Raw genomic sequence first — 24,050 nt, forward strand, 5'->3', positions numbered from 1 at the left:
TTTAAACACCCGCTCTAAGTGTGGATGTTTTGATGTCCAAATGTCCTAAATTTTTTTTTATACATATATTATATATTTCACGAGTTCACTTACATACAATTTGAGGGGGTAAAGTTTAATGCGTATTTGGCGTGCTGTCCGGGGGGAGGGCTCCGAGCTCGGAGTTTGGCCCGAACCCAAAGGCTGCTTTGAAACAATGTGTATTTGAAAAGCGCTAAATTTGACTTGACTATCACTGCAATGTGGACCAAACCGTTACTCTACACGAGACTACTTCGAGTCTCAACCGAATCACACAACAGTAAGTTTCTCATACATCACCTCCAAAGTTTTCTCCATCACACAGCTCCATCTGGAAAGCCTAGTTCTTCACAAGCACCCGTCCACAGTCAATGAAGAACATATTGAACATGTTGGAGCATATTTCTGCCATGATATCCTTTGAAACAGAAAACATAGCACTATTAAAAATGATTTCTATAAAAAAAATACTGTTTGAGCCAAATGATTGTTTGAACAGCAGAAAAACGTATTGTGTGTTATCTGAAGTTTATATTTATAAATCAATTAGAAACCTCTCTGAGCTGTTTTGGCACAATGTCAAGGATGTTCTTCTTATCCCGGTGCCACTTGTACTGGGCAGTGGTACGTTCGTTGGCGCAACACTCTGGGCAGCTTTTGGAACATTGTGGAGGATTGTAGCTGGTTTATCTGAAATATTTATATATCATGGCATAATATCATCAGACCCGCCTTGTATTTATCTGTTGAATAAACAAATTTAACAAATAAAAACAATAAACAAACAGCTTTAATTTTAACTCAGCTTTAATTCACCTTTACCTTGTATGCATTGCCAGTCACAGACATGCTCCCAAATGCTGTGATCACCCAAGAAATAAATGCAATACACATTACATATCCAATCACCATATTTACAATAGCTATCCACTGTTTATCCACACCAAAAAAGAAAGAAAAGGGAATCACTTTAGTTCAATGTAAACTATACCCCCTCCCCTTTTTTTTTACAGTTCTTCAGTGTCTCATGCAAAACCATCATGCAAAGCCATTGGCTTTTTTGTTTTCATCTGGCAGATGGAAATCATATGTCAGATCACTTAAAAGTAACAGCACATCATAGATTAACTAACATAGTATCACAGGTTTTAAAAACAAAAAACAAATCCTGATCGTAAGAGTGATTCTGCACCAAAGACTGATTATCATTGATTATCATTTCTCAAAAAATAATTAATGTGGAAAAAATGTTGTGCGACGTACGTGTTGGTAAGTCAGTTGATCTCCAGAACATTTGAGAGAAAGCTCTGAAGGAAGCATAGGAGTATTTTTCCCCGATCGAGGTATTCTGCAAAATGTAAAAAAAGGAAGACATGTTGAACACATGTCAAACAAATGCCTGCATAAGCAATAACAAAATACAACAGTGAATAACTTCTTGACTTCTTCAATCTGTACATCAGACAACTAAAATGATAGATAATAAAACAAAGTATCCATAGAACAGTAAGGATGTACAAAATACAACTAAATATGTCCTGTTGCTTGCTGGTTTATCGTGTTATGACAGAGGAGGAAAAATATGAGAAAATACTACAAAAATTAAATAAAAAATTCTTTCATCTTACTTTTAAATCTTATTATTAAAAACTATTTTAGGCTGTTTGGGGTTCTTGAGTTGCTATATTATGTTTTATATTTTAGAACACAAAATATATTTTGTGGAATGATGGTAACCAGACAGTTGACGGCACCCATTGACTTGGTAGGAAAATAATACTATGGAAGTCAATAGGTGCTGCCAACTGTCTGGTTACCAACATTCTTTAAAATATCTTCTTTTCTGTTCAACAGAAAAAAGAAACTCATACAGGTTTGGAACAACATGAGGGTGAGTAAATTATGACAAAGTTTTCCTTTTTGGGTGAACTATCCCTTTAAATGATCAGATCATAGATGGTTTTCTGAAAAACTAGAGAATAACAAGACCTTCTTGATATAAGATTTAATATGACAGCCTTTTTATTGGAGCCTTTATTTTTACGCATTTGTCAAGTCAAGCTTTGAAACAATGTAAAGTGCTACTGTACATAAATAATATCTTAAATTCCATATGTGATCATTTGGAAGTTCCTTTTAAAGTTTCATAACAAATTGTGCCTTCTTTCATTTATTATCCACCCCCCAGTGAGTTGTGCTGAAACTTACACTTTCCAATTCAAACCAGGTTCTCAGAAGCTTTGGCACATGGAGTAAACGGATCATACTGAGAATCCTCACAAACATGAGTATCCGCACCAACTTCGAAGCCACCAGTGAAGTGGTGTCAGCGTGATCAAAATGCTCCTGTGGTGAATTGGTTGTACTGTAAGAAGTATCTCTACAATTTGATCAGTGTGAGTGATATTAACCGATGAATACAATTACCACAGTAATAATGATAACGTCGACCGGAAATGCAGCCACCACATCAGGAACAAACCAAGACCTGAAATAATCCTTTCTTATTAATTTCGGATCAAGGATGACCTAGACAGAAACAGGAATGCATTGTATTCATTTTTAATCGTATTTTAGAAAGGTAAAGCCATAATATAATAATATTAATATTACACTATAGACATACTGTCTCACGCTGCTGGTAGGGTTAGCTTGCCTAGTGCAGCTTTCAATACACAGCAGCAGGAGTTGGTTGGGCTTGATGTGCCGAGACAGCTTGTACACGACCCAAAGCCTGTCTGGCCTCACGTGGTAGGAGGCTGTAATCCATTACCTGGAAGACAACAGGGGAGGGAAGAGGACTAACAAGCCAACTCCAAAACATTCCCCCAAAGGTGGGGGTTGGGCGTGGGACCAGCTACTCCACCCTGTAAAAAGCCTTCAGCTACAGGAACATCTTCGAAAATCAGAAAATCCTCAAGCCTTGGGAAGGAAGCCTCTGCAGCGAACCAAGCTAAAGAAAATATGACGACGTGCATGGAAAACCGCAAGGAGACTGTACGTTTGAAGCGGCTTCTGACCTCAAAGCGACCCACCACCATAGCGACATGGAATGTGAGGACCATGTATGCTGGTGGAAAGGCAGCAGTGATAGCAGAGGAGATGAGAAGGTACGGGACATCCCTCCTTGGTCTGGGAGAAACCAGTTGGCTCCAGTCAGGGCAGGTCAAGCTGGTGAGAGACCATACTCTACTCAGGACATCCCAATGACTCTGCACCACACAAAGAGGGAGTAGCGTTCATGCTGTCCAAGGAAGCACAAAGGGCCCTTCTCAGCTGGGAACCCATCAACTGACGGATCATCACTGCCAAATTTCAAACCACCCACAAGAAAATAAACCTCCAAGTGGTACAATGCTACACCCCCACCAATGACACGGATGATGAAACAAAGGACCAATTCTACAACCAACTATACACTATTCTACAGGCCAGGAAAAGGAAGGACGTCATGATCTTGATGGGAGACATGAATGCAAAGATAGGGGGCAATAACAACGGCTTTGAAACAGTAATGGGAAGAGAAGGACTAGGGACCATGAAGGACAATGGAGAGAGGTTCGCAGCAGTTTGTGCAGACAACAACTTGGTCATTGGTGGGTCAGTATTCCAACACAAGAACATCCATAAAGCCACCTGGGTGTCTGCTGACCACACCACAGAAAATCAGATAGACCACATCTGCATAAGGCAGAAGTTTAGACACTCTCTGCTGGATGTCAGAGTCAGAAGAGGAGCAGACGCAGGATCGGATCACCACCTCCTCACAGCAAAGATCCAGCTGAAGTTAAAATGCATGAAACACAGGGAAGAAAGGGTCAAATTCAATACACAGCAATTTCAGGATATAGGTACATCCAAACTCTACAAAGTGGCACTACACAACCGGTACCAAGCCCTAGAAATAGAAACCCCAAGCAAAGTGGAAGAGATATGGAAAGGTCTGAAAACCTTGTGGAAAGACACATGCAAAGATGTAGTAGGGAGGAGGAAGACAGACAGCAAGCCCTGGCTATCCAGAGATACAGATAGCAAAGTGAGTGGGAGGAGGAAGAAAAAAGAGGCAGTAAACAGAAGTAAAACTAGAGCGACCAAGGCGGCAGCACAGAAAGAATATGCAACAGCAAATAAAGAAGTGAAAAGAAGTGTAAGGAGAGACAAGAAGAAATTTATTGAGGATTTAGCACAACAGGCAGAAGAAGCAGCAGGAAAGAACAACCTGAAAGATCTATACCTAACTACAAGAAAGCTCACAGGCAAATTCAGACACGCACAGGCACACATTAAAAACTCACAGGGTGTACTCCTCACAACCAAGGAAGACCAGGTGAAGAGATGGTCTGAACACTTCAGAGACCTGCTCAACAGGCAGCCTCCTCAACTGACAGCAGATATCCCAATAGCCCCAAACCCACTGCAACCCCCCCACCAAGATGGAAAAGCCATTAAGGCCTTGAAAGGAGGGAAAGCAGAGGGACCAGACGGGATCCCAGCAGAAGCTCTTAAGGCCGACACTGAAACCTCTACCAACATGCTCCACCACCTCATGAAAACCATCTGGGAGGAATAAAATGTCCCATCTGACTGGAGAGATGGCCACATCGTGAAAATCCCCAAGAAAGGAGACCTCCGGCAGTGCAAAAACTACAGAGGAATAATGCTCCTTTCAACACCTGGGAAGGTGCTCAACCATATCCTGCTCAAGAGGCTCCAGAAGGGGGTCGATGAGAAACTGAGGGAAAACCAGGCTGGCTTCAGGAACAACAGATCCTGTGGAGACCAAATTGCCACCCTCAGGATTAGGGTTGGGAACCGAAAACCGGTTCTTATGCAGAACCGATTCTGTTTTTTGAAAAATACCGGAACCGTGCGAAATTCCGACGTTTCGGTTCCGAAAACGGTTCTTGTGCAATGTGTGTGCGAACTGCGAAGTGCTGGGAGCGTATCCTTTAATAGCGATGTCTCACCTCATGAATATCAATTATGTTGTCTGCAACTTCCAGCAGCGCAACCAATTAACGCACTCTCTCACACACACACTCACTCACACACACACTCAACGTTCACTCACACACGAGTCTCGACGCGACGCTACTCATTTATGCCTTGCGGGAGATATTTTCTTGTTGACCAGCATGGCGAAGAGAAAGTCAAAAGTGTGGATTCATTTCAAAAGATTAAATGATGATGAAGCAAAATGTAACACATGTGGCAAGCTAATAACAATATGAGTAAACATTTGCAACAGCGATACGGAATCAACCTCAAAACATGCAATGTTTTCGACTGTTTAAGGAAGACAACAGCACCTTGCATGTCCCCATCGCCAGGTAGGAATTCATACATGGGTAAATGTATTATTTCAGTAGTAATAAACTATACCATATCAATATTATTTACGTTTTTTTTTTTCCAGATGTTAAACATAGCGCGCCAAGCGCGGATACCACGCAATGCGCCACACCCACACCCGCTCCTGGAACGTCAGAGACTGTAACTCCGTTTACTTTAGCGAGTAAAGGAAAAATGACGACAGAGAGAATAAATGAGTGCCACAGGGCTGCATGTTACACGGTTTATAGTGAAAGGTTTACATCCTTTTTCCACCATTGAGTCCCCATGGTTTAGGTAAGTGTTTGGGCACATGCATGCAGCTGAACTACCATTTATTATAAAGTTAACTGAATTACTATTTATAACTTGTAAATTAATATACTATAAAAATAACTCATAAATATAATTTATATCTAGGTTTTATGCAGTGACAGAGAGAGAAAATGTATAAGACAGTATGTCTTCATTTAAATGGTTTGGTGTTCATTTAAACTTATTTAATTGTAATATTTAATTTCCACTTTTTCTTCATTTTAGGGAGATAACCAAGTGTCTTAACCCCAAATACCACCCACCCTCTAGGGACTGTTTAGCTAACCAGCTTATTCCTGCTTGGTATGACACTGAAAAGCAGAATGTAGTTGATGCTCTGAAAAACATCCACAGTGCAGCAATTACAAGTGATGGATTACAGTCACACTACTACATTACAGTCACACTACATTTTGTTAGTGAGGGGAAAATGAAACAAACGGTCCTAAAAAGTAAAGCAGTCTATGACGTTCAGACAGGTCCTAAATGTTGCACAAGAAATAGAGACAATTTTGGAAGAGTTTGGAGTTAGGGAGAAAATAGTTGCAGTCACAATGGACAATGCTGCAAACATGAATGTAGCTGTCAGTAGACTCCAGCTTAAAAAAAATGGCATGCTTTGCACATACACTGAACATTGCTGCAAAGAAAATCTATTCAATTGACTCTGTTTCTCGATGGTGTGCACGTATCAGAAGTGTCATTGAATGGCTGAAGAGATCTTCAATGGCCAAGACTGTTTTGCAAGAGAAGCAACATCTCCTTAGTAAGTCATTTAATATTATTAAATAATGAGTTTTATTTTATTATTTTATTTAATTAATTAAGTTTTATTCATTGCTTTTCAGACCTGCCACAGCATACAGTAATCTTAGACGTCAGAACTCGCTGGAATTCACTCTATCTAATGATAGACAAATTTCTTGAGCAATATCCTACCTTCCAAGCAGCTTCCATGGACCCAAGGCTGAGAGGCTCAATGGAGAGGGACAGGTAGAAGGAATTAATGTGATGAATCTGATTAATTGTATAATGGACAATTTATTAGATGCAAGATTTAATGTTTGCCAATTTCAGATTAGAACGCATCACTGACGAAGACCTAAAAAAGGCAGAGGAGTTTACAAAGCTCATGAGTGTAATGTACACTTCCACTCTATGTGTATCGAGTGACAGTACTCCAACCTGTGGCCAAGTCCTTCCTATCCTCCAGAAACTTGAAGAACACTTTCAAGTTCAAGAGAGTGACACACTCTTTGTGGCTGGAATCAAGAAAAAGGTTTGGGAAGATCTGTCCAAGCGGTACCAGGTACAGCAGACAGTAAAATACACTACCCAGCTACCACTTGTTATTTCATGATGATGACAATCATGAAATACCGAGTACAGATTACTGCTTAGTGCTTCAGTACCGTTTACAGATTACTTGTTTTGAATTTATTATCTTTATCTTAAAGAATGAGGATATCAGGCACTTCCTTGAAGAGGCTACAGTGATGGATCCACGCTTGCAGACAACATTTGGGAGAGGATGAAACTGGCTGCAGTAATGGCACAAAACAAGGTATTGTTGTTTTCTTTCAGACAAACACACATACACACACAGGGAACAGTATACTGTGAATATCTGCTTCTAATGCAAAGCTCTCTCTAAAGGAGGTGTCAGAAGAGCAGGAAAGGGAAAAAGGCCATGAGCAAGAACAGGACACCACTTCAAAGGTGAATGCAAACTCACAATGATAAAGATACATTGTCTGGTGTTGTTGACAAGGATATATATTGTTCATATTACTAACTAACTAACACTAATTTTCTTGCTGTTTAGGAAGTGCCTTGCAAGAAAGTAAAAAAGTGTCCATTAGCAGTTCTGTTTGAGAAGGAGAATAAAGCTCTGCAGGGGATTGTGCTTCCAAATGCTACTGGCAGTGGCTTGTCAGTTGATGAGAGAGTTGACAGAGAACTTCTTTTCTACAAAGACATGTCCTCAATCCCCACCTATGAAGACCCTGCTGTTTGGTGGTGGGAGAAGAGAGAGGCATTGCCTGTTCTGTTTCACCTGTCTGAATCATACATGTCTGTCCAAGTATCTTCTACTCCTTCAGAGAGAGTATTCTCCACTGCTGGAGACACAATAAGCCAGGAGAGGTCCCGAATTCTCCCAGAGAAAACAGACATGTTGATTTTCCTTCAGAAAAATTGTACTTTTTTTTTGTTGCAAAAATGACTAAATACTGTAATATATGTTGGGGTTTTTTGACATTGCCAACCTGTAAATTCATTTGACAGTAAGTAATAAACACAAAAAGGATTGTTTGAGTTGAGAATTGTGCATTTTCCTTACCACTATTTATTTATTAGTTGTTAAATAATTTTAATGGAACCGGAATCGGAACCGGAACCGTTAGGAGGAACCGGAACCGAAACATTTCTTACGATTCCCAACCCTACTCAGGATTAATATTGAACAGTCCATCGAATGGAACTTGCCTGTCTATGTGAATTTCATAGATTTCCAAAAAGCCTTTGATAGTGTGGATAGGGAAAGGCTGTGGAAACTAATGGCTCATTATGGGATACCAGCAAAGATCATCAACATCATAAGGAGCACCTACCAAGGGACAAGATGTCAAGTCCTCCATGAAGGATGTATATCGGAGGCATTTGAGGTCCTGACTGGTGTGCGGCAAGGGTGCCTGCTCTCACCCTTTCTTTTCCTCCTTTGCATAGACTGGGTGATGAAAGAAACAACCAACAATAGACGAACCGGCATACAGTGGAGCTTGACCGAGCAGCTAGAAGATCTCGATTTCGCTGATGATCTGGCACTACTGGCTCACACACACCAACAGATGCAGGAAAAATCTGGAAAACTGGCGGAAACTCTGCTCTGCTCGGTCTCAAAATAAACTCATCAAAAACTAAAGTATTGCGTATCAACAGCAAGAACAACACACCCATAACCATGGATCAAAATGCACTAGAGGATGTAAACAGCTTCACATACCTTGGTAGCATCATTTCAAGGGAAGGTGGCACGGAGTACGATGTCCAAGCCAGGATCAGAAAAGCAAGGACAACATTCAACATGCTAAACAATATTTGGAAGGCAAAAAACTTGTCACTCAAGACCAAACTGCATCTTCAACTCAAACGTAAAGACCACTCTACTTTATGGCTCAGAAATCTGGAGAATTACCACCACCATACTCAATAAGCTGCAGACCTTCACCAACTGGTGCCTCAGACACCTCCTAGGAATATACTGGCCCAACACAATCTCTAACGCCAACCTGTGGGAACTCACCAAACAAGACCCAATTGAAATGCAAATCCGGAGGAGGAAATGGAAATGGATAGGGCACACATTCAGGAGAAAGAAATCAATCACTAAACAGGCGCTGACATGGAACCCACAGGGCAGGAGGAAGAGAGGCAGACCGAGAACCACCTGGAGAAGAACCACACAACAGGAGATGAAGAAAGAAGGGCTGACGTGGCAACATCTGGAGCGGAGGGCCCAAGACCGGAGAGGATGGAAGAGCTTCGTCGATGGCCTATGTTCCTATGGGAATCTAAAGGCCTAAGTAAGTATAGACATAATGAAGGCATGTTCACACCTGACCGTCTTCACTGAAAATGCCCATACGAAAAGTAAGGCCAACATCAACACAAAACAGGAGGTCTGAGAATACATTGAAAGCCACCCAGTATTTGTAAACACTACCATGCATATCATCAGAAAATGCCACGTCCAGAGGAATTGTTATAAGGTTCACAAATGTTAAGACCACCATAAACACAAGATAGTAGTGCCTAAAAGACAGAAAAAGGCAAATTTTAACATTTCTTTTTAGATCACTGTGATGGCATTAATGGCACATTGACAGACACAAGAAGACATTATATCCTGATGACAACATATTTATTTATTTAAATAAATAAAAAGTGATAATGCCAAAGAAGACTTTATACCTTTAATTACCATGCAAAAAATATGGTACATATCACATAGTAGCATTAGTAGCACACGTTATGTATTAATTTGTATACATTTTTAAATTTTATCGTTACATTTTATATTACTTATATTTATTTAAATTTAATCGCGTGTATTAAAAATGTGAATGTGAAATATGTATTTAAATTGTGTTTGATTTTATTATGATATTACAAAAAAATATTTGCTCAGTGTAATCAGTTATCGTCTGTAATTCATGTTTACTCTTAATAACCATCCTAGAGATAAAATTATATGAGAAAAGAACGCCTGCGGTGCCGTTGTCTGTTTTAGCACATACTGCCTTCTAGTGGTTGCAGGTTTTCTCAGACAGCTGTGTGTGGATCATGCAAGTAAAGGCTAAACCGGCGATATGAAAGTCTCAAAATCCAAATGAATCAAATAGGATTGACTCGGAAAAGACGTCAATAAATGCATCTAATCCACAAATGCACATATTACTTGTTGCATGCACATCTCCTGACCTACATTAATCCAAAATCGAGGTTTTGTATTAACAACTATGTCTCTATTTGTACAAAATGCTGCACATTCATGCATTTCTGGATTTTGCACACAGAAGTTCTATTGTATTAGCTTAAATGTAGTGACGCACATTTGTGAATTTGTCAAATAAATGGGTAGTTGCGCACACATTAATAATTAGCACCAGGCCTATTAATTTGTAGATTTTATGTGGGTTGTGAAATGCTTAAAAAACCCGAAAAGAATGTCTCAAAATCCAAATGAATTTGATTGACTCAATGAACGCACGCGTGTCACCTGATCCACAAACGCACATCTTATTTGTTGCATGCGCAAATTATGATACAAAAGAAAACATTTGTATTTACAAAAAATTTCTCTATTTGCATGTACAAATTGCTACACATTCATTCAATTTAGAATTTTGCACACGCAAGTTGAAAGGCATTTGGTTGTAGATAGTAAAACATATCTGCAACATTTATCAAGTTCATGGATTATAGTGCTTGCACGTGTTAATCATTTTGATACTATATTCATCCCATACTCATTCACGGAAAAAATATATTGAAGTGCAAGTCGGAGATTCTGATAGTGTTTAGGCCAGCAGAGAAGGCCTTGCTGGCCCTGACGGCCCACACACACACACACACACACACACACACACACACATTACAGTATATACACAAAATATAATAGCCTCTTGTGAATATCGCAAGGACTTTGAATATATATAATTATAGATTCATTTCTAATACGTTTTATGAAGTATGGTGAGTTTAAGCTATTATTTGACAAGTAATAAAGAGTATTTATGTGTAAAAGAAATTTAAAAATATCCTTGCTACAGCATTACAGTTTTTTTCAATTGCTTAAGCACAATTTTGAAAACAGGGCCCGGTTTTTCAAAACCCTTCACACAATTAGCACAACACTACACCAAAGTAGCACAACACCTCAGATCATTTGCAAAATGAAACACTTTTGTCAAAACTATACAATGTCTTATAAAAACCTTATTTTGTTGTCATAACATAAACACAACCATCATATGGTCTGACTCTGTTTGAATCAGTTTAACACTCCTGTGCTCAACCTAAAACACTTTTAGCATTTACACAGAAAGTGTAAAAATAAATTCACCAACACCACATGACACCAATTGTGCAGACTGATGAAAATAATTTATTTTCATGTACTCAAGTCAGTCAATACTGAACAAATATTCATAAAACATTTTCCAGTTTTCATATATTATTACTGAACATACCATTGTACTCTAAGCTTACAGTAATACTGTAACAAATTACATATCCAGTTCAGTACCGAAAAAAAAAAAAAAAAAAAAAAAACTAAACATCTCTCCGCCTAGCTGGATCTGGCCACAGGGCTTCGTCAACATCACAGGCTATATTTTCATTTGCAAGGCAACGTGGGAAGAATCTTTTTGAGTGACGAATCCACCCTTGTATGGATGCTGGTTCAATTTGATCACATGCTTCCTCCATAGCTTGAATGAGGGGCATCTGGACATAGGGCCGGAGATCATAAACCTTCCACCGCCATGTTGAGAAGAACTCCTCGATGGGGTTCAGGAAGGGGGAGTATGGTGGAAGGTATTGAACTGTGAATTGTGGGTGTTGTTGAAACCAGTTTTGGACCAGAGCAGAACGATGGAAAGCTACATTGTCCCAGATGACAATGTATTGCATCTGGTCCCTTTGGTTTGCTGCTGTGATGATATTGTGTAATCTGTCTAAAAATGTAAGAATGAGTTCAGTGTTGTAAGGACCCAAGTTGGCATGGCGGTGGAGGACCCCATTCTGTGTAATGGCAGCACAAAGGGTAATGTTACCCCCACGTTGCCCTGGTACATTGACAATAGCCCTGTGGCCGATGATGTTTCTTCCCCTTCTTCGTACTGTTGTCAGGTTAAATCCAGCCTCATCAATGTAAATAAACTCATGTGGGACTTCCTCCGCATCCATTTGCAAAACTCTCTGAAATACAGCAAAAGATCACATTGTGTAGATCAGTATACTGTAGGTCTGCTATACAGTAAAATTACATGTACAGTAAAAAGGTTATGTGTGCAGTACACAATACTACAGTCAGTGAACAAAACGTACCACCACATATTCACGCCGCAGGACTTTCACCCTGTCTGAATTTCTTTCAAATGGCACTTTATACAGTTGTTTCATCACAACTTGGTGTTTTTTTAAGGATACGGGCTATTGTTGACAGAGAGACCTGTTGGACATTATTGAAAATTAGGTGATCATTGACAATATGGGCTTGAATTTCTCGAAGTCTGATTGCATTATTGGCCAAAACGAGGTTTATGATCTCTCTCTCTTGCTCCTGTGTGAATATGGGGCCCCTTCCTCCTTGGTGTTCACGACGTTCAATCCTATGTTGGCCAAACAAAATACACAGCTTACTGTAAAATGATACACAGGAATATATACAGTACCAAAATATAGAGTACATATACAGTACTGTTGATATAGTACATGAAGTAAGCAATGGATTTTCTGTTGACTGAAGAGAAGTTTCTCACCTGTGCTCTTGACGAAATGTCCGAACTATTGATGCCACTGTGTACCTGCTTAGGTTAGGCTGTACTCTCAATCCAGCCTCCCTCAGTGTTAGTCCGTGGTTTATTACATGGTCCACAATTGTAGCACGAATTTCATTACACAGATTTGGTTGTCTTCTTCTTTGTGCATGTCCTACCCCTCCTCCAGGTCTTCCTCTCCCTCTTCCTCTTCCTCTCCCTCTCCCTCTCCCTCTTCCTCTTCCTTGGCCTCTTCCTCCACCTGGTACTCTCTGGATTCCCCCTCTCATCCGCACTCTCCCTCTTCCTCTGACACCATCCATTTTTGTTGAAGACAGGTGAACTTACCTGTTGCCTTTTTATAGTGCTTTAACCTGATTGGTGTGTCTACAATTAAGCACCAGTGTGTGTGCACACCTGGTGCCTGTGTTTAACCAATTGGTTCATGGGTGTGCTCATTTGAAAGCCTTTGCTTTGAAATTGCAAGGAAATGACATCATGATAAATTTCTGTGTCAAATGCATACAAGTGTGTTTAGTGTTTTGCAAATCACTGTGTGTAATGTTTTGCAAAAAGTGTGAAGTTGACAATGTGCTTACAGTTGTGCAAATCTAGGCCGGTGTTTTGCTCCTTGAGTGTAAAGTTTTGCTAATTGTGGGAAAGTTCTAATTTTAGTGTGTAAGCAATTGAAAAAAACTGTAACATACAAATTAGTGCTACTACACAAGGACAAAATGTACTGCAGATTTATACGTATACTCATGGGATTTCCCTTTAAGTAAATGCCAGACGTTGATTCATTTCAGTTTTCATTTCAGAGCCAAGATTCATTTCTTTGAAACAAGCCACTCTTGCACAGGTGTAATGCATTTTAATAAAACATTAATAGGACAGTAAATCCCTCTGTTGCTTAGTCATTAAATGTGTCATCAATCACAGGTTCCTGTCAAGACATTATGGGAGAAGAGGTTTGTCAGAAGGAAGTCTGGACAAATCTGTCCTTTATGCATGAAAAGAAAGAGAATTAAGCTGACGCATTAATGGGCTGGGGAAAAAAAGAATCTGAGGAGAGATTTTGATTTATGAGGACTGGTGACCTCAAAGATGTGAATGAGTGATACGAGGAAGAAGGTTGAATTAATATTTCATTAAGTGAGAGCTATATGGTGATTTAACACCCGTTTGTGCCACTGATCAGCTGTGCCAGTTTTTGTAAAGAGGCCAGAGCTGTTCCTTTTATTTCTGGTGATTCATGTGTATTTCAGTGGAATATAAAGAGGACATTTTAATTAGAATCTGTAGGATATACCCTTTACCAAGTATAAAACCTTTTATAGTATATTAAATTGGCCAGGACCTTCTGTGACTTGGCAAGCCCTTTGGCGCCTAAGTTAAATATCATCCCACCACTAGATGGCGCTCACAGAACATACATTTATAATTCAAAGTAATTTCAGATTGTGTTAACAAACCTCTTCATCGGTCCATCAGATAAAAATATATAAAAAATAAAAATAAAATAAAAAAGACATAATTGACAGAGTGTTATCCATCTTTAAAAGCTTGTGTGTCTGGTTATCCATCTTTTAAAGCATGTCTTTGATGCCAGATTCTACATTCAGAGGCCTTCTCACAAGTATTGAGTCTGTCCCTGATTATTCTGTCTCTTTCAAGCTTTATCCATATATTAATCAATATCATTCTATTTTATATTCACTCTTTAATGTGTCGGGGATAGGCTATCTCAAAGACAGGAACATGCAAGCTGTTGAAAAAAAAAGAAAAGAAGAAAAAAAAATGTAATGCAGCGGGAGGTAGCACAAGTGCTCACGATAAGAGCTGCTGGCTCACAGGAACCCAGACTGAGCCATTTCTTATTCCCCTACTTTCCCTCTTTTCTTGTTATATGAATAAAAGGCTTAAATAATGTCATGAAAATTTTCCTCTTGACCTTTCATGTTCCATAGCATTGCAAAGAGCGTGAACTCTCTAAAGCCCACGTCACACAATGTTTTTTCAATCCTTCTATCTATCATCCATCTATCCATCTATCTATCCATCATATATTCTAGTAAAACATGGCTGGATGGGGATGAGGAGGAGAAAGAGGGAAAGACGGGGATCAGGTAGCTCTAGTCGTGCCTGTCTGTCTGTAAGTATGTATGTATATCTAGGTTGAATAGGACAGGGTCTAACAAGTTTGTAAAAACCAAAACAAATTAATTAATTAATTAATGATAAATATTACAAATAAATTGTGGTTTCGGGTATGACTGTAACACTTTTTGCTTCAGCATAGATGTAACTCACTGAATGTTTGAGCTTTATTCAAAGTAATCACTTTCTATTTGACTCAGGAGTGTGTGCATGTTTGTGTAAATTAGTCTACTAGAATGCTTAATGAACACTTGACTCCAGTGTACCTGTGTAAAGAAAATGTAGGTCTAACAAAAACACTGTTAGAATATTAACAGAATATGTGTGCATATTCTCAATTAGAGTCACAATAGAGACAAATGAATGTTGTTAACCTAGTGCAGGCTTGGTGAGGCCAGAGACTGAATATACAGTAGCACACATTTTTTTTACCCACATTTCCTCTGGCTTTAAGCTGCCAATTGGCTCTATATACACAGCACAAACGTTGTCCAAGGTCTTAAAATCCTCACCACTTGCTTTGCACTGCATGTTCCTATAGGCTACTTCCAGCCTTGACAACCATTCATATGGGAAAAAGTGGGTAAACACTGAAATGATGATAGGACTCCTAGCTTATCCCTGATTGGTGGTGTTACAATTCTCCCCATGTTACATCTTCATTACATCTTGTTTGTTACGTTACACGTTTCTTTTTGTCAATAATTTGTGTTCTGTGATGCTACTGATGGCAAAATGAATCATTTATGAGAATAAGCAACTGGTGTTACAACCCTTGCTTCATTTATAAAAATAATCTTTTATGATTAGTATGTCAAGATCATCCACTTTAATGGGGAGGAAACGGAATGCCACTGAAGTCAACATATTTTCAGAGTGACGTTAGAAGTTCAGGGAGTGTTGTGTGGGAGCAGAGAAGAGCTTTAGAGAACTTTTTGATGAGATGCCATCAATTGCTTGTTTCTCAAAAACTTCAGAACCAGTCCATTGCTCTCAAGTTACGCAGCACCTCTCAGCCCTTAGCAGTCATTCCTTTTCATTGGGATGTTTATGAAATCCTGCTGTAAGCCCAGAGTTATAAGAAGCACTTCATATTGAATCTGATTAGCATCTTTGAGAGTTCCTAATTATTTCTCAAGTGCTCAAGTGTATTGTCTGTCTGCATCCCTCCCATTTTGAAACAAAACAAATTAATGAAAAGTAAAGTGAAGGCAAGGTCAGGATGTTTTTGAAGGTGGTGTGCATGGACCGTGTGGACCGACTCGTCTTTGTTCAGCCTGAAAGACAGAATAAATGTTTGATAATTAGCTGAGCCTGCGCTGTCCAGAGTTTTCAAAGCAGACGACAGACTGACAGAATGAGACCAAACTGAAGACAGAGGCACTGTCACAACCCATTCTCACTCCCAAGGCGTCAAACACTGAAGCATGGTCAAGTGCCCCCGGCGTCACAAAGATGGCAAAGTCTCCCCTTGGCGTCACTCTGAGGATGAATTGGGAACTCCATTGCTTTCAATGGGAAACCTGTGGCGTCAACAACAGATGCACATTTTATCAGTAGGAAATCGTGCTGAGGAAGTCTCATATTGAACACATCGCGATATTTGGCATCAGTTCACGTGTGCCATATGTTGGTAAGTAGTCATAAATATGCTGTCCCAATAATGTTTGATATAATGTCTTTTCTGTTTGTCGATATTAATTAGATTAGCTCCCTCATGTTCAGTCACTGCATTATATCCTTCATTCCACTGAGGCTTTGCTTTTCATAGATTTCTAATTCAAAACAAAACACAAACTAGGGTGATTAAACACAGTCTGTCACGTGACGTGCTATTGACCTTCAATCAGTTAATCATATTCTTATCAGGTTCAAAGTAGTAGGCTACAATTAGTTCCAAATTGTTATTTGTAGTAGAAGCACAGTAAAAAGCTGCAAAGGCAAATATTCGCAGTGGTATGTATGTGTTGGTTTTAACCACTGATCTATACAATGTCATTCTATATAGATCAGTGGTTTTAACCCTTAATCAAACATTTGATCAAGCATTTGTTGTTTCTTAAACCTTTTCTTGCAAAACCCCTAGCCCAATCAGTACGAACATAGTCTCAAAGTCTTAATAATTCACAGGATTTAAAAAGTTGTTAAATTCGTACGATACTCGTACATATTTGTATACTCGTACATAATCCTGCAGAATATCCTGCGATATTTGTAAATCAGTTGCGCCCCTTCTTGGAAAGTAGTCGGATGTCCCACAAACTGTCAGAAAGTTTATATTAATTGCATTGTATTCTTTAAAATGATTACAAATTGGACCCTGTCTGTTCATGTTCCAATGAGACATGATGTCTCTCCACACCTCACAACCTACCTCTGTTTGTAAGAGTGGAAAAGCTATCAGATATTTGATAATTTTGTCATAATCAGATTACACTGCTGATAACTGTCCTGTTTGCATGTAAATCATGTTTTTTTTGTTTTTTTTTACGAATTCATATGAATATTGCTTGCTATTAAAGACATACTTTTATTCATAGAAATGTCCGCATATCAGTGAACTTATTACATAAAAATGCATTTTACATTTAATTATGCAACACTCTTTACATAAATAAATCCAACAATTCCAACATAAACTGACTACTTGCATGTAGTGTAATAAAAAATGACCTTCCTTTCTGTCTAGCAGGATTACTTGCAGATAACTTAGTCCTTTTTTCAAGATCTCTACAATATCAAACTCAACAGCTCTTTTAAGAGCCAACCCTCACAATAGATACAAGGGAGTCGCAGCGAATCTTGCCGTGATCAGCCCTTCCCAGGTAAAGTTTCTAGAATATTTCAATCATTTTTTTCTAATCATTTACTCATCAAATGCTCTCTCTTGAATCGTATGGTAAATTAACTTATTTATAATTGTCTTCATTTATATGTTTCAAGAACAATAGTAATTGCACATATAGTAAGTAGATACTTTCTTGTTTTACAGCAAAGAAGGAAGACCAGTCCTTATATCAAAGCAAGTTAATTGAATAAGTCCTTTGTTTAGGGTGAGGAAGGAACATATTGTGCCAAAAGAAGACAGAAAGGTGCGCGAGTCCATTGGTATGTCTAGTATTGAAACAATGCTGTACATCATTTGATGTTGATCTCTCAAAGGACTATTAAGTTCTTAAAACGTTCTTAAAAATGGCACCTTCTGTTTTTCTTCGATAAAAGCAGACAAGTGTGATAAAAAGCATTTAGTTAATACAGGTTACATTTTTCCATTGTTTTGTAAATGCTGGTGTTCTGGGTAGCTTTGGAAGATAATGAGTTGTGGCATAGTAAATGTTCTTTGAATTATGTGTAATATCTGGTTAGTTCTTTGGCTTAAACAAGGCCTTATACTGCACAGACCAAAAACATTGCATTTGTGCTTTAAGATGGATAGCAAGAGAAGGCACAGACTTCAGAAGATTCTAGAAGGAAAAGACTAATGTGCAGCCACGGAGGAATACAAGAGGGAAAAACTCCTCTGAGAAGTATGCATGGCCATGGGTGCCTTATGAGCATGGTAGCCTACGTCCTGTGCCTCTGTACCCATTTCTTAATTCTTGCCATGAAATTTGTATTGCAGTATTTTAACAATTTTAATGATCAAAATACAGGGCAGCAGAACAGGCAGCAACACACACTATATTTACAACGGAGATCGGACAAAGACTGACTGAACAGACGGAACTTAAATGCAAACACAGATGACAATGATTAACGAAACACAGGTGATACAGATAACGATGATTAATAATAATACGTTTATTTTTTATAGTGCCTTTCAAGAACCCAAGGTTGCTTCACAAAATATAAATATAAAGGGAGGGAGGGCAGGCGTCCTGGAGGCTGACGAGGATGTGGTTAGGAGGGACCAGAGGCCTCCAGGACGCCTGCCCTCCCTCCCTTTATATTTATATTTTGTGAAGCAACCTTGGGTTCTTGAAAGGCACTATAAAAAATAAACGTATTATTATTAATCATCGTTATATCTCGGGCGCCCATATTCATATATGTCATAAAGGTTTGCACAATTAACATATTTAGATTTCCTGTTGTCCATTAAAGTTTATTTAACATTTATTGTTTCTTTACTAAACGTTTTAAACTACATTACCCACATATCTCTGTCATTCCATCAATGGAACAGGAAACGGTAGTTCATTGAAATGTGCAGAAATGCTTAGGGTTAGGGTTGGGATCTCGGTAAAGTAGTAATTTCTCACAACATAGAGACACTTTACAGTTAACTTAATGTATAAGAAACGTAATAATAACACCAAAACATACTTTGCAACATGAAGCGCCATTTTATATGGGTTAAACGATAGTCCAATCACAGCGAGTTCTGCGATAAAGTCACAGCCAATAACAACCCAGCTGAACATCACACTTACTTGTCAATTTATCGTAAATGATGACAGATCTCTTCCGGTTCTGGCTGAAGGGATAGATTCCTTATTTAACAGCAGGGGTAGTTTTGCAATATTTTAATTCAAGCTAATTGCATGTACTAAAGTGCCTCTAACATTTACAGTGTATGTATAGTAAATCAAAGGTAACTGAATCATTTAATTATTCCATTCTCCACCATTTGAACCTTTTGGAATTAAAATAAATGTAACAAAAGAATAATGCATGCACACAATTTTGAAAGCATATTCCAATATTTAATGTCAAACTGTTTAAAGACAAATGTAGTGCTAAAACTACTGCAAAAGAGTTAAAAAAATCAGTTAATTATATATATAAAAATATTATCCAGATACAGAGGCAATTTATTATAGTGATACATAACGTAAAAAAAAACGCTTTGATGAAGTAATAATATTTTTACAAATCAAGCGATGAGATTCAACTTTATGTGAAAATATATTTGCTTCTTCCCTTTAAAGAAAAAATAGGCAAACACTTAAAAACAACATTTTACATTCTCAACTTTAATTCTATATCCTTGTGATTATTGTTCACTTTTATTGTAATTAAGGCAAATTAAAAAAGTTAATGATCATAAATGTCAGCAAGAAAATGCTTCTATAAAATACATTCACAGGTATATTACATTTACATTAACCAGGTAGTGATATAATGATAGATGTAGTTATGGTGGACATTTACTATAGTGACCACTGTAATAAAAGGTTTAATGAAGCTAAATGCAAGACATTAAGTCCATCTAAATGTAGGCTAAAGGTAACAAACTCACAGAATAATGTCCAGTATGTCAAGTGTGTCATTTCTGTAATACTCTAAACAGAATTCCATAAATATTGATTGTTTTCAAAAGGTTTTTCTGAACACTCTCACTATCTTCAATTGTTCGGACAAACACCTGCTATATACAATACATCATGAAGTCGCTGCATGACTAGAACTAATGGATGGCAATGAATATGTCCTTTACCAAAACTCATGTAAAGAGAGTTATAAATTAAGAATAATTTTTCTGTAAAGAGTGTTGCATAATTAAACGTTGAATGCATTTATATAATAAGTTCACTGATATGTGGGCATGATTAAAAGTATGTCTTTAATAGCAAGCAACATTCATATGAACTTATTTAAAAATAACATGATTTAAATGCAAATGGGACAGTTATCAGCAGTGTAACTGATCTGATTATGACAAAATAATCGAATATCTGATGTCATGTGACAAGTCAAATGAGCTTTTCCACTCTTGCAAACAGAGGTAGGTTATGAGGTGTGGAGAGACATCATGTCTCATTGGAACATGAACAGACAGGGTCCAATTTGTAATAATTTTAAAGAACACAATTCAATTAATATAAACTTTCTGACAGTTTGTGGGACATCCGACTACTTTCCAAGAAGGGGCGCAACTGATTTACAAATATTGCGAATATGTACAGTATAGTGTTGTCAAAAGACCCGGTACTTCGGTACCAAGTCGGTACTAATTCTTTTTTAAACGTCACGGTACCAGGTTTTCTCAAACCCGGTACTTGATGCGCGTGCATGCCCGAAGCGCGTGCAGTTGCGTCCTCTTCATAAAAGCGCTGATGGCGATCGGCGGTGCTGCTGCTGATGTGGTGCTGATGTTTTTGCGCGTGCAGATACGTTATTTCAAATGGCGCGCGGCAAGCGCGCTCATAATAGAAGCGGCGCGCTCGCTTTTCCATGTGCGTTCATGGATGCATAGCAACGACAGACGCCACGGGAGTATAAACGCTTGTGCGAACTGCGCTCTCCATGACGACGAGGAAGTGTGACATAGGTCTATTAATTGATTTCTAGCCCTTGCATTAGCTTTACTACTAGATATATTTATGGAGATGAGAAATAAAAAGCCGTCATTAATATCAGTCCGTCAGAAAAGCAGTTCTAGTCTTATTCTTGGCTGGATAACTCTTAGCAGGTTTAAAAAGCCCTTTTAAAGTTTAATATGAATACAGTTTTGGATTAAATAAAAGTAGTCAAGTCAAATAAAACATATTTTATCTCCTGTATAGTTTGGTAATGCTACAATAAGATACCATTCATTAACATCACTTAATGTGTTATCTAACATAACACATTGCGTGAACAATATATTTTTACAACATTAATTAATGTTTGTGAATGTTATTTAATACAAAACACTTGATTGGTCATGTTTGTTCACTTCATTCATTGTGCATTAAATAATGTTAACAGAAATAATGTTAACTTTTGATTTTAAAAATGTATTTTTAAATTTACCCCTAAAGGAGAATAATTGCGACAGTATATAACTATTGTTTTTTTTTGTTAGGTCATTTTATCTAATGTTATCTAACAAATGGAATCTTATTGTAAAGTGTTTTTAATACTACAGTTTCCATCTTTGTGATATACACTTTAATATAATTATGTAAATTTAATCTAAATTAAGCTTTGGTACCGAAATTGGTACCGAGAACCGTGGATTTTCACTGGTATCGGTATCGAATACTGAAATTTTGGTACCGTGACAACACTAGTACAGTAATTGAGGCAGTAGCCAGCAGTAGGAGAAAAAGCTGCAGGATTACATACAAATATGTACGAGTATCGTACGAATATAACAACTTGTTAAATCCTGTGAATTATTAAGACTTTGAGACTATGTTCGTACTGATTGGGCTAGGGGTTTTGTAAGAAAAGGTTTAAGAAACAACAAATCAAATGCTTGATAAAATGTTTGATTAAGGGTTAAAACCAACACATACCACTGCGATTATTTGCCTTTGTTGCTTTCCGTCTCCTCCGTTTACTTCTCTTCAAACAATAATGGGCTGACGGAGTCCGAAAGGCCCTTTTGGTCTTTTCAGCTGGAAAAAGAGAAAAGAAAATATCATTTTGTATAATATATAGGATTATTTAAAGGAAAAATAATAGATTTACCTTACAAATTTTGGAATTTAAATGATTAGGTATTAAAAGCATGGTAAGATTTGTGGTTACTGTCCTTTTACCACACCTATCACATTAAAACTAGGGGTACTGTGGTAAAGCATGGTAAATGTAGTTTTTTACTGTACTTCTACTACAAATACCACTTTGGAACTAATTGTACTACTTTGAACCTGATATGAATATGATTAACTGATTGAAGGTCAATAGCACGTCATGTGACAGACTGTGTTTAATCACCCTAGTTTAGTAAAGTGTTTTGAATTAGAAAGCTATGAAAAGCAAAGCCTCAGTGGAACAGATATAATGCAGTGACTGAACATGAGGGAGCTAATCTGATTGACATCGACAAACAGAAAAGACATTATATCAAACATTATTGGGACAGCATATTTACGACTACTTACCAACATATGGCACACGTGAACTGATGCCAAATATTGCGATGTGTTCAATATGAGACTTCTCCAGCGCGATTTCCTGCTGTTAAAATTTGCGTCTGCATGTTGTTGACGCCACAGGTTTCCCATTGAAAGCAAAGGAGTTCCTAATTCATCCTTAGAGTGACGCCAAGGGGAGACTTTGCCATCTTTGTGACGCCGGGGGCACTTGACCATGCTTCAGTGTTTGACGCCTTGGGAGTGAGAATGGGTTGACTGTAAGCATTAGTCTATTAACCTCTCTTTCTCTTCTATTACAATCATTCTTGATGAAGGCATGAGCAAAGGTGAGCCTTCAAGTTCCAGATCTGTCCAAGAAGAACAGCAATTTAGATTCTCACATTAGTCCTCTTTCATATCTCACCATAGTTTTTCCACTTCCTCTCACTTATTAGGTGTTAATGGGTTTTCAATGGAGTTCAATGGAGTTCAATATCCTCAACCCCTTCTTTGACTCGTCAGGCTCCACTGCTCATAACCAAGAGAATTAATTACAATTGATTAAACTCATCTTTGCGGGAACCCATTCCACATCTAAAAATAATTCACCATTTCCTTTTGTTCTTTAATCAGGCAGGGAAGTTTTCAACATCCCGAAGGAAATTGCCTGACAAAAGAGGGATGTGTTTTGTGATTGGGTGGTCAGGAGACAGTGAGTGGTTGAATTGCTCTTTTATGTTTGACTGCAGAAAAGACCTCAAGGAAACACTCCACATCACACCAGTGGGGGTTACAGTGAATCACAGTCAATTGAGCTATTTTAAAGCCAGATTGGTCAGCAAAATGAAAATTATTTGTATCCAATTTTACACAAATTACTATTTCTTTTTTGCCCAAAATAAAGTTTGATCAAATTTCAGTTTATCAAGGAGGAATACAGGCCTAGGAATAGGCCTATTCCTTCAATTATTAAAACAGAAGTTTTGATACAGACATCAAAACTGAAAATGGTGTTAACTTGCAGATCAGTAAGTGAATCAGATGTTGATTCAATAACGGATTCAGTTCAATGAAGGATTTAAACCTACACTGTCTGGTTCGCTTATGATTCACTAAAAAAAACATATAGGGTGTTTCTCAAACGGAAAGGCTGCATCCTACGAAGGTTCCATGTCTAGGCTGTCACGAACGTCGTTGAAGGACATCTCAATTGGAAGGATCCTTGGAAGGCAGCCTTCGTTTCGCATCATTCATTCTGCATGTTTTGAAGGATACATTGGCCTTAAACCACCCACACATTCCAATTCAAGAGAATAAACTGATGGAAAACTAGTCTGTACTGAGCTTTTCTCGGTTTATTATGAAATGTAAGACACAAATAATGTTTTCAGAC

The 24,050-nt window shown here is 38.1% G+C and overlaps 1 protein-coding gene and 2 long non-coding RNA genes across 6 annotated transcripts in view; 2 read left to right on the top strand and 1 right to left on the bottom strand.

Annotated features, from left to right (window-relative positions):
• The window catches only part of LOC309507618 (1-phosphatidylinositol 4,5-bisphosphate phosphodiesterase gamma-2), a 210,805-nt gene that overhangs the window by 75,827 nt on the left and 110,928 nt on the right, over window positions 1-24,050 (top strand). The gene's annotated exons all lie outside the window — the stretch shown is intronic.
• On the top strand, window positions 7,175-7,978 carry LOC309508691. The gene is made up of 3 exons (XR_014209676.1): window positions 7,175-7,231; window positions 7,324-7,386; window positions 7,493-7,978. It is a non-coding gene; the product is annotated as an uncharacterized lncRNA (long non-coding RNA).
• On the bottom strand, window positions 11,313-13,420 carry LOC309507504. The gene is made up of 2 exons (XR_014209167.1): window positions 12,714-13,420; window positions 11,313-12,563 (listed from the first exon to the last, which is right to left on the bottom strand). It is a non-coding gene; the product is annotated as an uncharacterized lncRNA (long non-coding RNA).

This window comes from Leuciscus leuciscus (assembly GCF_965113295.1).
Source record: "Leuciscus leuciscus genome assembly, chromosome: 10".
NCBI classification, from domain to species: domain Eukaryota; kingdom Metazoa; phylum Chordata; class Actinopteri; order Cypriniformes; family Leuciscidae; genus Leuciscus; species Leuciscus leuciscus.